The sequence below is a fragment of the Fistularia commersonii genome, chromosome 21 (assembly GCF_037954325.1).
Source record: "Fistularia commersonii isolate RoL2024-O1a breed Wild chromosome 21, RoL_Fcom_v1.0, whole genome shotgun sequence".
Taxonomy (NCBI): Eukaryota; Metazoa; Chordata; class Actinopteri; order Syngnathiformes; family Fistulariidae; genus Fistularia; species Fistularia commersonii.
In genome coordinates this window covers 6030718-6043967 of record NC_141304.1, presented here as the reverse complement: position 1 = coordinate 6043967, position 13250 = coordinate 6030718, and the positions used below count along the sequence as shown (strand labels likewise).

Below are 13250 nucleotides of genomic sequence, written 5' to 3'. Positions count from 1 at the left end.
TGTCGGCGCAGCAGGGAGCGCTCCTTCACCGGCGAAAAGGCGTGCGAGCGGAGAAGTTGCGGGTGAGGAAGGAAGGGGGCGGGAGGAGGGCGTCTGTCCTGTCCTAAATGTGAGGAAGGTAGCGAGGAGGAGGAGGAGGAAGAAGAGGAAGAGGAGGAGGAGGAGGAGGAGGAGGCGGGACATGTGAATGGATGGGGCCATCTGTGCGCGCCGAGTGGGAGACAACGTTTTTTGTGACACAGTCTTGTTCTCCGACTCCGCCGCCCGATGTGCGTGTGTACGTGTGTGCGTGTATGTATGATGTCCGGTACCGACTGAGCCTCCAGTACGTTCTGATCGGTCCTTTCAGCCCGAGAGGGTCTCAGAGGCCGAGGGCAGGAGGCGGGTGTAGAGGACAACCGGAGGAACAATAAGTGGCGGCGATCAGACCACAACAAAAGACACAAGGTGAGAGATGTTTCACCATCACACACACACACACACACACATTCAGAACTCTTTTGCCCTTCGCATCAATTATTAAAACAACAAATGGTCATAAAAGCAGGTGGGATGTTACTTCTCTTCTTAAATGTAAGACCACACAGTTCATGTCATTTCCAAATATCTTTGATTCTTTAGAACTGGTCTCTTGTGAGTAGCACACATTTCAGTTTATTTGCTGCTTCTTTTGTCCTGACAGGAAGGGATCTTTTACTTGAAGTTTTCATATTAGCTGATTGTTGAGGTGTTGACATGTCAACATGACTCATTTCTTGCCAGAAATGTATCCTCTGTTTTTGGTTTGGGTGTGTGTGTGTGTGTTGGTTTGTTTCAAAACAATACTTAGAACTTAACAGCTGACTAGTGTGATGTATCACAAGCGGAGAGGGTGAAGGACAACTTCCTTTTTTTTTTTAATAATCAGTGATTATCCTTAATTTACTCCAAGTGGACATTTTGCTCCCCGGGTCATGCAGTCTGTGTCTCAGCTCTGGGTGAGTATCCTGCTTCCTGCTCAAAACCAAACAATGGTCAGGCGGGCATGTGATATCCTGTCAGGCGTCTTGTGTCACTACAGGCAGCATGGGCTGTAGGTGTGTATGTGCGTGTGTGTGTGTGTGTGTGTGTGTGTGTGTGTGTGTGTGTGTGTGCGCGCGTGTAGTGTCACAGCCTCCCAGGGAATATGTACACAGAGTACACAGGATTTGACTGGGACCTTTAAATATCAGTTATTAGATTGGAATCCAGAGGGCTGAGATACCAAACAAAGGAGGGGACGGCTCAGGACAGTTGTGAATTTTTGCCTCATGAGAGCAACATGTGCTCCCTCTCTCTCTCTCTCTCCCTGACAAACACAAAGTGCAAAGGCAGCGCAGCTTTGTGTCAGCTTTAGTCTAGGTTGTTCAGCAGCTTTTAATGGGGTCAGCACTTCCTATTCAATACAGCTATTAACTACAACAGAATATTCCAACGCTGTCGCCCAACCGGGGCTCCATTAACAACCAGTGCGGGACAGTGAAAAAGTGAACGGACAAACTCAGGAGTGGGACCCACGCTGATCCAGTCTTCCCAGCTCACCTTAAAACAGGCGTTTTGTCTCACAGGTTGCCAGTCAGCAGTTTTTCTGTTTCTTTCCCACAAATTGTCAGTATCTTGTCTCGCTTGCACTTTTCAATGAGTGCTCGTCAGTTAGGTCACCTGATCCTGCCGTCACACGGGTTTATGAGACTGAAAACTCCTGCTGGAGAACGAGTTCTTGTCCAGCTGGTATTTGATATTAAACTTGACATCAATCACTTTTTTTTTTTTTAAACCTGCCATGTGAAGATGAAATTCTTTCACTTTATCTGCCCCCCTCTCTCGCACATGTAACTTTTTAAGTTTGAATTATTATTTAATAACTAACATAAAAAATGGGATGGATAATTGTGTGTCAGCCAATTGAATCGGCTAATACTAATTTGCTAATAGACCCATATCAAGACTTCAGGGATAAGTATTTGTAATATATATTGTAACCGTATTAAATAAATTGTCAATTTTTTTTTTTCCTAAATCAACTGCCTATTCAACATATGGTTCAGTTTTTTGTTTTCTGTATCTCATGTGATTGTTTTAAGAGGGAGACTTTATAATTTTTTTTTCTATACCAGTGGTGCTTGATGTTTACATTAAGTTGTTTCATCAAATAATCACAATTCAAGATGTCAGTTTGGAAGACTTAAGACAGTTTAGAAGACTAAAAACAATGCATTGTTGTATTATTAACCAATAACTTCCAAATATTTAAATATAATCATTTAAACACTGTAGAACTTTCACATATTGTGACATTCTTATGCTGATTTAAGTGTTGAGCTGCTCTTTGGGAGTGACAGATGGATACGATCAGGAATGAGTGCATCAGAGGGACAGCACATGTTAGATGTTTTGAAGATAAAGTTAGACTGAGATGGTCTGGACATATGCAGAGGATGGATGGGGAATATATTGAACTGCCAAGGAGGAGGACTAGAGGAAGACTGAAGTGAAGGTGCATTAATGTTGTGAAAGAGGACATTAAGTTATTATGTGGGAATAAGGAGGATACAGAGAATAGGGTTAGATGGAGGCAGGTGATTTGCTGCAGCAACCCCTGAAGGGAGCAGCCAAAAGAAGAATACACTGATATAATGTCGTTTCAATGTTGAATCTCAACCTGATTTTTTTCCAGTTTCAACTATTTTTTAATATCTGATCCACGCTGGGTCTGTTATTGAATATAATGAAAAACTGATGTGAAAAGTCTTAGATATATGCTACAAATCAAAGCATTCAAATTCTTGTTTTACATGTGAAGGTCCAGGACAACGTAATGATTTTATAACAGATAGGGAAGATACCAACATTAGAGAATATATATTATATGCATGAACAAAAATTCTCCTATATCCCATCCTGAGAGTTCTCTCCAAAGTCATGGAAGATGTAATTTGATTGACAGGCCCATAATTTATAGAAATACATAGAGAAAAAAGTCATAGCTTTGCATTGAACAAACCCAAACACAGATTTGTGGATTTTACTAAATCTACACAGGCATGCTGCTGCCAGAGGTCTAACTTGGGGTCAGGAAAAGGGCAATTTCCATGTTAAAACGTTTGTAGGTCAGCGGTAATCTATAAGGTTTAGTAGTGGAATCGACGCAGACCTGGTCCAGAGGGGATGTCTGGGTTCCTGCCGTAGTTGTAATTTTGGTCCCACAAGTGCAGTCAAAACAGACTTCTGTGAATGACCTCAGGACCTTCCGACACTATACGTAACATAAGCACCGTAAACATGGTGCCCGCCGAAAGTTGTGTCAACAGGATTCTGTTCTTCATTGGCAAACCAAGCAGACAGAGACGTCACATCCCTTTTTTCTTGTTTCGTGCCTGCTTCCAGACAGAGCATCCTGAGCACTACAAAGAACCTGCCGAACAAAGACAATATAACTCAGATTTACTCACGAGAAATCATGCAGCGTTTCAATGGCTGATTATGTTAATGTTTTAAAGATTGAGTTCTTTTCAAGCCCATGTGTTGTGAATAATGTTCTGAGACATTATTTCCCTTTAGAAAAACAGAGGCGCCGGGCCTGTGGCTCTCAGCAGTTTTTTTGTATTCCTCTGGGAGCCTGTTTTCGCATCATTTAGATAAAAGAGGCTGCATTAAGTCAAGCTCCGATCTGTTTATGGATAGACAGTTGCCTGTCTGTGAAGTAATTCCCCTTAAAACTTGTCACTTTAGCCCAACTTCTAATTAATTATTTAAGGAATGGACACAGGAACGGATTTAAGGGTTGACCATGTGTGCCACTGGATATCAACCAAGGCCTGTCAGAGTAAAAGCCTTGTGTCCCAAGGGATGGTTTATGGGAAATTAATCGCAGATACCACAGTGTGGTTTATACCCTGATGACAGCTGAGGCAAATCTGTAAGTTGGCATTATGTTATCATTTATTCATCATGAGGGCAATTGATTCCATGAGAAATGACTCATTTCAAACCAATTCTTCATCATTTTCCGCTCATCCCTGATTGTGATCTGGATGTATTTCATTTGAATTACTTTTTGCTGAAACTGTGGAAAGGGACTCAAGTCAAAATATTAGGAAATGAAGCTCAAAGTGGCTCATATGCTCATATCAGTATTTGTTGTAATAATGGGTCAAATTATTATGTACAACAAGCTACACCGGCACTGACTGCACACATAAAGAAACAAGTAAACTTATGAAGTTGGATATATTTTACACTTAAATGATCGTATTTACTAATTTATTTAGCATGTTTCTTGCAACTTTGATCAGGGGAAGTATGCCGAAGATAGTTTTTCAATTCTCCATCTGACTGAACGGCGAAGCATGTGATTGCGCAATCTTGGAACATAATCCTGCATGTTGTAGTTTATCTTGAGAGAATTATGCAACCCTTTAGACTTCCAGTGCTATACTCTTTATGCCTGGAGGGTTTTTTTTTTTCTTCTTCAACCATTATTTCATGTTTTATTAGATTTTCCATTCTTTTGTTGTTCATGTTGCAGTTTTTAAGCAGTATTTGTGTCTTTTGGTTTTATTTTGGGATCTGGTCTATTATATTATCTTTACTTACCGTCCACTCTTGTTTAATTACTTTATTTTGTTTATTCCTCGGGCTACAACTTTCATCTTCACTATTGACAAAAAGCTTTGACTGTCAAACCTTGTAGTTTGTCTTACTAGGTCCAGTTGCAAATTGTAAAGTATATAAATTTCACGCAAGAGAATCTATATATAAATCTCCACGCAAGAGAAAACTGGAAGAACACGTCATTAGCTAACCGCATACTGCAGGCACATTTGGACCTAATCTAGAACACCCTTAGGGCTCAATTGTAATTGAGGCCAGATGTGATTGCACATTATGAGGGTCACAGACAACAGAACCATGGGTTGTAGGGACACGTGCTGCATTTCCAGATGTGGCCCAAATGTAATGAGCAGGTCTTGACCTGGTCTAGATGTGAGCCATATAGAATGGACTTGGGTTGCAGTTTAAACCTACTCTTCCAGAGTCACTTAAATCCAAATGTGGACCTTAGAAGATTTATTCACCGATGTTTATAAATCTGTCCGAGGAAGAAAATCTAGCCCATTTATATTTCATCCCATCAACTTAAAATAAAACAGGTGCATTGCTGTTAGAGAATTTATTCAAACACCAATGCAAGAAGACATGTTGAGGAGCAGGTCTTAGCCGTTTTGCTTTAATTGATCAATATAGTGTTACGCCGTTGCATTATGCCATGCCATGCCAACATACAGTGTGACTGTGTGCACCTGCAAGCACATGTGTGTGTTTCTACTTTTAAAGAGATGGCTAAATCATTAGCGTTAGATATTAATTCATTCATTCACTATCCATACCGCTTATCCTGCTGTCCGTGTCACGAGGGTGCTGGAGCCTATTCCAACTGTGATATTCAATCTCTCATTCACACGTCTTGGGAATTTACCGACTCTAATTAACCCACTGCATGATTTTTGTCCATGGGAGGAAAAACCCACTCAAACACGGGGCAAAAATGCAAATTCCACACCGAAAGGCCCCCTGTCGGGATCAGACCAGGGACCTTTAGGCTGTGAGGTAAAAGCACGAACTACTGCACCACCATGCAGCGTGTAGACTCTTGGCTTTATATATACATAAAAATAGACCACTTTATCCAGATTTTGCCAGATTTTACACACATATATACAGTATATATATGATACTCACGCGTATACATATACACACACACATACACATTATGCTGTCATATTTATATATGAAAGCATAAAAATATAAGCATATATAAATATACAAACACATGTAAATAAATATGTGACTAATCTCTTCCTCTCGTTGCTACAGCTCTCGCTTACAACTTCCTGCAGCTTTTGATTTTCAGGAGAATGTTTTAGCATAGTTAATGAATGAAAGTGACATGTTAAAACAGTAAGGGTATATTTCCTGGTTAATTAACTCTCTGTTTTCACAAGACTATGAAAGTGAAGGTACTGTCTGTAGCTTTACTGGTGTGCAGGTAATATGTAGATCTGATAACAGATCCAGGCAGGTGAGCACCTGCTTCCTCGTGGGTTCATCTGCGGCCTCAGGCAGCGGAGCAATCCTTGAACCCAACACATTTGTGCAACATTCAACTCCGGCGCAGAACCCCCCCTCCCTCCGCCTTTTTTTTTTTTGTTTGTGTTCACCTCCTCCTTCCCATGTGTCTCTCAGGCTGGCGAGTAATTGCTGAGAGGCTAGGAAAATGAAAATAACAACAAAGCAAAGCTCTCCGCTGCCATTCTCTTTCCTAGGAGGTTTTGGAGACGTGGAAGTCTCGTAATTATGGCGCTGTGTGTCTCTCTGCATTAAGCCACCCCCCTTGTGATCAATCATTTTCCTCATTTTCCTCTCAACATGCTCTATGCCGGTGATTGCAGGTGAAATACACTTCAGCCAAGCAGGAAGATGTTTTTTGAAAGCTTAAATGCTAATGACCGGTGTGAGACTACCTAGATGGTGAGTGCACGAGGTGTGCAAGTTGGATCAATATGGCCTAAGCTGCTATTATTAGCTGCTTACTTGGAAATAGAGAGCTACATGGTGTCTGCCATGAAAAAAAAAAGCTCCTGCTACAGAAATGCCCTACAGACTCGGGTCCACCGCGATCGATACTGCTCAGTGCCGGAAACCTCATGTGTACGTTTCACACATGAAGTGCCAGAAGGGATGAAAGCATGATAAAGAGACCCACTGGAGACTTCTTTGAATACGTGATATAGTCTAACCCCCACCTTACCTCAGCCTATCAAGCCCTATGTTTTTTCCTGCTCACATGGACTACCACACCCCCCTGTGCTCCACTTCCCCCTCACACACACACACGCAAACACTTCAAACCTTGGCATGATATCTTTATTTTGTCTGAGCTGTATTGTTTGTGGATATATATACCAGGCCATGTTGGGACTGAGGTTATAAAATTGCCCATCCATAGAGTGAAAATGAAATGTTTCAGTAGATTTTTATGTGAGCTTCTCTTTTACATGGTCGCAGAACTGAAAGAACAGCGTGCGTACAAACACGCACGCACACACACACACACATTCACACATCTCCAACTCCTATCCAATGCAGTTTAAACAGAAAGAAATCATCCATCTGCAGTCACCTTCACCGCTATACTTTGAGATGAGGAGAGGCATGGAAGGAGGCAAGCCATTATCCCCTGCCCTGTGAACTGAAACCAAACACCCAGCCGCTCCTCTCAGACAGCCCACTGGGTGATGGTTTCATGTAGTTACATGGAGGAAAGACGTAGATGTTCAGATGCACAATGGCAGGGAAACCATATCAGAGGAAACCCCAGTATTGAATAGAAATGCCTACCTTTTGATCTAGAAGTCTTTTCAAGGTTGCATTGTGTCGCTTAACGGGTTTGGCTGTGTTTATAAAGACATGAAACACGGGCTGTCCTGTATTTGCACACCCCGCAACTGTACCCTTGAGTCTCAGTGGCAGGCCTGCCGAATCTCATGAGCTGTTATGGTCACATCAATAGAACTGTGCCAACGGGAGCAGCCTCAGGTCGGTGTTTTGTGATACTTTGGTGATACAAGGAAAAGAAGGCAATATCGTGTGGTGCACTGTCGCAACAGGTGTCAAGCGGGCAAGGATGTTAGATGATATTCATCCAAGAAGGGGACGTTGGTTGGGGGTTGTTTCAGTTAAACCACAATGGCAAATAAAACATCTAATGAAGTGCAAAAAAATCATGTGCAGGAGTGTGTAACCACAACATGATGGAAGGATTATTTCATTTTATTCTTTTTCAATTCTCGCTATTGTTAATGGAATCATTTTATTATCTTTGATGTCATTTTAGGTTAATTAATGCAAATTTTCCAAAATGTTGGAAAGAATTCTCAAATGTGTTATGCTGCTGTCTCACTATTTTACTTATGTCAATTTTGCAAAACTTTCAGTTGTATTTTAATATAAAAGCATCTTTTTATAGTCCAATGTATATATATATATATTCATTTATTTAAAGCTTTGGCATTTATTAGATGTCATAGAAATTGAAAAATGTCCAAATCTTATTTATGTATTGGCAAAAAAAATAAAAATAATGCATTTCTTTATACCCCACATTCGAAATTTGTATTTTCAGCTTTTTTTATTCCGAGAATTATTTTTGTTTGAGTAATAGCTCTTTAAAAAAAAAGATTTCCTCTTTACTTCATTGCAAGTGCTGTTTTAATGGATGTTTGAATGGGAATGATCTTGCCAATGGTTGTTAAAATGCTTATTTTACATTATCATTATTTTCCCATTCACCTGCAGTGTCTTTCCTAACTGTTTTGCAAATTCCAATTTGATTTAAACCCAAAGTTATATGAACTAGACGACAGTCTTGATGTTTGTAGCTATCCTGTAGCTCTGACCCAGATTAACGTAATCCATCCATGAGATGTATTTAATTTACCAGATGAGCGATTGCTCTGTTTGTCGGATCCTCCTTGTGGCTAAAATGAAATTACTGGAGTCACCTGATGATACTAACGTCAGGCAAATACAGCTTTAAAGTTAATGAGCGTAAAAGGGTCTTACGAATACAGTTTCAAATTACTGGAAGACTGTAACCATTATCAGGGTGCATCAGTAACCGGACTCCACACAACATACAATGAAGTTTTTTTTCTCTTTTTTGGCAGGTAAGAGTTGGGCATGTGTTGAGCTATCACATTCTCAAAGACAAAAAAAAAAAAAAGAAAAGGAAAAATCATATTGTTCACTTAAAGTAATACGACGGTAATTATAAGTTAGTTGTTCTTATTGCAGATCTTTCCTTTCCCACATAGTTCTGGCAAGACATAGGAGCATTTGGACCAAAAAGAGGCTGTGGAAGAAGAATTAACCAATATTTTACCCCTTGGAGGAAGAAGAAGAACTCTGATAGCTATTACTCCCACATTTTCTTAAGTTAAATTACTTATACCGTCACAAATCTCAGTCGTCATATATGTGATGTACACTGCTGGGAACATACAGGGTCAAAGCCTGTCTCTTGACTTGTTGTTTAATAGGAAGCCATTCAGTTTGTGTAGTGGTCTGGTTTTAGCTGAAACAACTAATAATCGCTGCTTTAAACAATTCTGAAAAACAACAAAATCAGCTGGTGATTGACTCTCCAGTAATCTTTCTATGACCAGTAATACTACATTAGCTTTTCAACTTAAACAGCTTCTTTCAAGTATTTTTAGCCCCCGGTTATATTCTTATATATTTTTATAACCTTGTTTACCCAATATAATTTGCAATGAAACCCCAGTGTTTTAATATGTATCTTAATGTGATACATTGCCTTTTCCTTTTGTCTTTACTGTTACTAAGTTATAAATGTTTTATCTCTTCTAACAACATTTTTCTTGATAAAATCTCAATTTGTTTCACAAAGTGTCTTTTCTAAGATATTAAAAATCCAAAAGCTCTGGGACATCTGGTCTCTTCGCCCGTCTGTAACTGTGGTAGGATGTGTGACAGTACACATTTTCACTGCTCAACAATATATGTCTAAGCTGCAGTGAAGCAGGAACAGATGTCGTGTTTGGGGGGCTCTTCACTCCTCAAGCTGGAAATCCCCATTTGACTCCCAATGAACTCAAATCGTTGCGTATCATGAAATCCCTCTGACAGAGCTTTTGGTCTGCTGAGAGGCTTTGTATTCAAACGGCGGCACAAAATTTAGTTTTTCTGCGGTACTGATGGCATATTGCAAAGGCTGAAAAGCATTTCTCACTCTAGATATGCCCAGATATTTATTGGTTATGGAAAATTGCAAATCAGAAACACACTATGCAAATGAATTTAAAAAGTATGGGACAAATACAATACACTTTTCATAACTTTTGTTTTGGGGAAATTCTTCATGAGAAATATCGGGAATTTTATTTCATGTTTATAAATGCATATATTTATTCTCAATACACAGTAATTAGCGCTTCATAGCAAGTAAGTCCCTGGTCCAGGGGCTTCTCTATGAGGTCTCAATGTTCTCCCTGTGTCTGCAAGGGTTTCCTGCAGGTTCTCTGGTTTACTTCCACAGTCCGAAGACATGCAGGTGGTTCATTGGCCATCCTATTTGCCCAGACATGTGAATAAGGGAGTGAATGGTTGTATGCCTCTATATAATATGTAAATGGGAGAGTGAATGCATGAATATCTCTTTGTGTGGCCATGTTATCAACTGGTGACCCGTCCTGAGTGAACCCAAGCCTCCTACCCAGTGACATCTGGAATAGGCCTCAGTAGCCCCACGACCCTGAATGCAGGATAGGTGGTATAGATAATGAATGAACATATATGTATATCTATATCCATCCATCCATCCATTCTCCCATCCTTCCATTTTCAAACACATATCTGGGATTGGGTTGCGGAGACTGCAGCCAAAGCAGAGAGGCCCAAACTTCCCTTTCCCCGGCCACCTGGTCCAGCTCTTCCAGGAGATCCCGAGGCGCTCCCAGGCCAGCAGACATCATCCCTCAAGCATGACCGTGGTCTTCCCCAGGGCCTCCTCACGGTTAGACGTGCCCGGAACACTTCACCTGGGTGAAGGAAGCATTCTAACCAGATACACTTCATTTGACTCCTCTCCACGTGGAGGAGCACCAACTCTGCTCTGATGCCTTCCTGGATGGTTGAACTCCTCACCCTATCTCTAAGGGAGATTCTGTTTCAGCCACCTGGATCCACAACCTTGTTCTTTAGGTCATGACCCACAGCTTGTGACCATAGGTGTGGATAGGAATGTAGACTGGCCGATAAATTGAAAGCTTTGCCTTTTGGCTCAGGTCCTTCTTGACCAAGACAGACCTTTACAGTATCCCCATAACTGCTGACAAAGCACCGATCCGTCTGTGGATCTCCTCCCCTCACTTGTGAACAAGATACCTGAATTTCTCCACTTGTGGCAGGAATTCTTCCGCAACCCAGAGTAGGCATCGCACCTGTTTTCAGCTGATATCCATGTTCTTGGATTTGGAGCTGCTGATCCTCATCCCGACCACTTATCCCGATTCGGCAACAAACTGAAGCCAATAGAACCACATCGTCCACAAAAAGCAGAGACACCAAACTTATTTGCCTCAAAACCCTGGCTGGACTTAGAAATTCAGTCCAGATTCTGTTCAGAACTAAAAGCTCTGAACAGAATCTGTGACAAAAGACAGCCCTGGTGGGGTCCAACCCTCACGGGAAACGAGTCCAACCTACAACTAGCAATGTGGACCATGCTCTGACACCGATCATACAAGGACCAAACAGCCCATATTTTGGTACCCAATACTCCCAAAGCATTCCCCGCAGAATTTTCTGCGGGAAATGGTCATATACCTTCTCCAGGTCCACAAAACACATGTATACTGCGAAGGCAAACTCCCACATGCCTTTAAGGACCTTGCCAAGGGTGTAGAGCTGCTCCACTGTTCCACAGCCAGGACAAAAACCATGCTACTCCACCTGGATCAGAGGTGCAGCGATCTGTCAGACCCTCCCCTCCACTACCCCTGAGTAGACATTTCCAGGGAGGGTGATTCCCCTGTGGTTGGAGCACACCTTCCAATCCCCCTTTATAAAGAGGGGGATCACCACCCTATTCTGCCAATCCGGCGGCACTACCCCTGCCTTTCATGTGATGCCCCAGAGGCGTGTCAGCCAGGACAGCCCCATAACATCCAGAACCTTAAGGAACCCAATATCGAGCTTTTTGACTACCTCGGCTACTTCAGCTCCTGGAAGAGGAGAGCCCTCCCCAAATTTTCGCGACTGCTCCCTCATCGGAAGTCATGTCTTCTGGACTGAGGATGCCGTAGAAGTATTCCTTCCACTGATCCACAATGTCCAAAGTAAAAGTCAGCTTCCAACCATCCCCACTATGCACAGTGTTGACAGCATACTGCTTCCCGAGCCAATGAATGGCGGACCAGAATCTCCTTGCTATTTCCCTTGAAAGTCGTTTGCCATGTCCTCACCAAACTCCTCCCACAGCCAATTTTTTGGCCCCACAGGCCAGAAAGGCTTGGTATGACTCCTTCCTCAGCTTGATGGCATCCCTCACCTCTGGGGTCCACCAACGGGTTCGGGGGTCACTGCCTTATCAGGTACCGACCACGATACGTCCACAGCTCCAGTGTGCTGCCTCGACAATGGAGGCATGGAACATGGCCCACTCTAACTTAATGTCCCCCGCCTCCCCTGGGAATTGGTTGAAGCTCTGCTGGAGGTGGTATATGTATATGTATATGTATATGTATATGTATATGTATATGTATATGTACATGTACATGTACATATAGAAAGTGGTCAAGAAAGTGTGTGTGTTTGTGTGTATGCGCACGTGTGTGTGTGTGTGTGTGTGTGTGTGTGTGTGCGTGTGTGTGTGTGTGTGTGTGTGTGTGTGTGTGTGTGTGTGTGTGTGCGTGTGTGCAGGCGTATTACTAATATACTGTACATCTGGATGTAGATCATGTGTTTTCTGCCCTGATAAAGCCATGTAACTGATCTCATCATCTAGTTAGCAAATTGGATTGAGGGTGATAAGCCAGAGGGTCTCATTACTGCATGTCATCTCGCTGCAACTGGCAAAACTCTGCTAAATCTAGATTGGAGCCACATAATTGATTTTCAGCCGTCGGTGGGTCTTCAGAATGTCAATGTATGTTTTTTTCTGAATTGAGCGGAGTTGTGACCCTGGAGTTTTTGGCCCTCCTGGCTACATGTGTGCTATGGAAACAATAGCAAGTACCACAGTAATATAAACATTTATGGCAGGAACTTTGCCTCACATGTGAAAAAATAACTTTTAAATGTCCTTTAGTTTGAGTCTTTTTACAACCTTTTCTCATAGCACGTACACACTCTCTTGGATATTATTTGCAATTAGTGATGTAAATTGAACAGATGATGGCTCTAATTCAATTTTATTTTTCCTACAATGGTTGTAATTCAGAAGTCGTAACAAAGGACAGACACCACACAATGCAGTTTGTGATACAGGCCACCCTGTTCTATTGTTGTTACCGATGAATGCAAGATGCAAATTAGCAGTTATTAATGTGGTCCAACAATAACCCAAGAAATGTGCAATACATTTTTGCAATGGGGTCATCAAGCTTTTGTTTGCCATCATTGCACAAATAAATCAAAAGAATTGCAAT

General features: G+C 41.7%; 1 protein-coding gene across 1 annotated transcript in view; it reads left to right on the top strand.

The window, feature by feature from the left end:
* The first annotated feature begins 214 nt into the window (after nt 1–214).
* The window catches only part of frmd4ba (FERM domain containing 4Ba), a 49684-nt gene continuing 36648 nt past the window's right edge, over nt 215–13250 (top strand). Inside the window, exon 1 of the mRNA XM_086167863.1 lies at nt 215–447. The gene's annotated coding sequence lies outside the window, so the exon portion shown is untranslated. The remainder of the gene's footprint in view (nt 448–13250) is intronic.